This window comes from Mus caroli, chromosome 11 (assembly GCF_900094665.2).
Source record: "Mus caroli chromosome 11, CAROLI_EIJ_v1.1, whole genome shotgun sequence".
Lineage (NCBI taxonomy): Eukaryota > Metazoa > Chordata > Mammalia > Rodentia > Muridae > Mus > Mus caroli.
Genome location: NC_034580.1, coordinates 96827197 through 96828421, shown reverse-complemented (window position 1 = coordinate 96828421; position 1225 = coordinate 96827197).

Below are 1225 nucleotides of genomic sequence, written 5' to 3'. Positions count from 1 at the left end.
CTCCCTCTCCCTCCCTCCCTCCCTCCCTCCCTCCCTTCCTTGCTTCTGCTCCAGACAGGGTTTTTCCATATAGCCACGCTGACCTCTAACTCAGATCTGCCTGCCTCTGCCTAAAAGCATGTCACCATAACCCCTGCATGCGTGAGTCCCTCTGTTTGTTTGTTTGTTTTTGTTTTTGTTTTCAGTAGTACTAGAAGTGGAACTAGTTCTAGCGTGTGGGACATCACACATGTTAGGCAAGTGCCCTACCACTGAACCACACTCTGAGACTTCATCTTTCCTCTTACATCAACCTCTTTTTAAAAGATTTTTTATGTGTGTGAACCTTTATGAGTTTATATGTAGCATGTGAATGCAAAAGCCCTCAGAGGTTTTAAAAAAAAATATCAGATTCCCTGGAACTGGAGTTACAGATGGTTGTGAGCTGCCCAGGTTCTCTGCAAGCAAGCAAGCATGCACGCATGCGTAACCACTGAGTCTCTTCCCGAGTGCCATCTTAGTCATAGTCATCACCTCAGACAGCCCTCAGAGCTTCATATTAGTAAACATTGATTGATTGGATAAACTTTAAAGATCTTTGTCTTGTAAGTGTTGTGAATTCATCTCTGAAAACAAACAGGCAAGATGCTTACGTTGAAAATAACCCAGAGAATTTCCAAAATAGAAAGCTCCCAGACTCAGCGTTGGCTCAGCGGTTGGGAGAGTGTACTGCTCTTGCAGAGAGGTTGAGTTTGGCTCCTAGCGTCTACGTTGGGTGCCTCATGCCTACCTCTAACTTCAGCTGCAGTAGGGCCTCTAGCCACATAAAGCACTTGCCTGCATATGCAATATCCATACACAAGGGCACATATATTATATAATATAAACCAATTACCTGATGTTCATCCAGAGGACCTGGGTTCAATTCCCAGCACTTATGTGACAGTTCACAACCATCTGTGACTCTAGTGCCAGGGAATCTGATGCTCTATTCTGGTCTCTGAGATGTGCGCATGGTGCACATACATATATACATCCACACATCCATCCATCCATACATACATACATACATACATACACATACTTGCAGGCAACACACATATATGCATAAATAAAAATGAAATGAAATAAAATGAATAAGCAAATAGATCTCTACGGGGAAAAACTCCCCTCAAATAAGTTCATATGTAATTGCTATCATACCAGTTTCTGATAAAATATAGCCAGAAATATAGCTCTCTTGTTT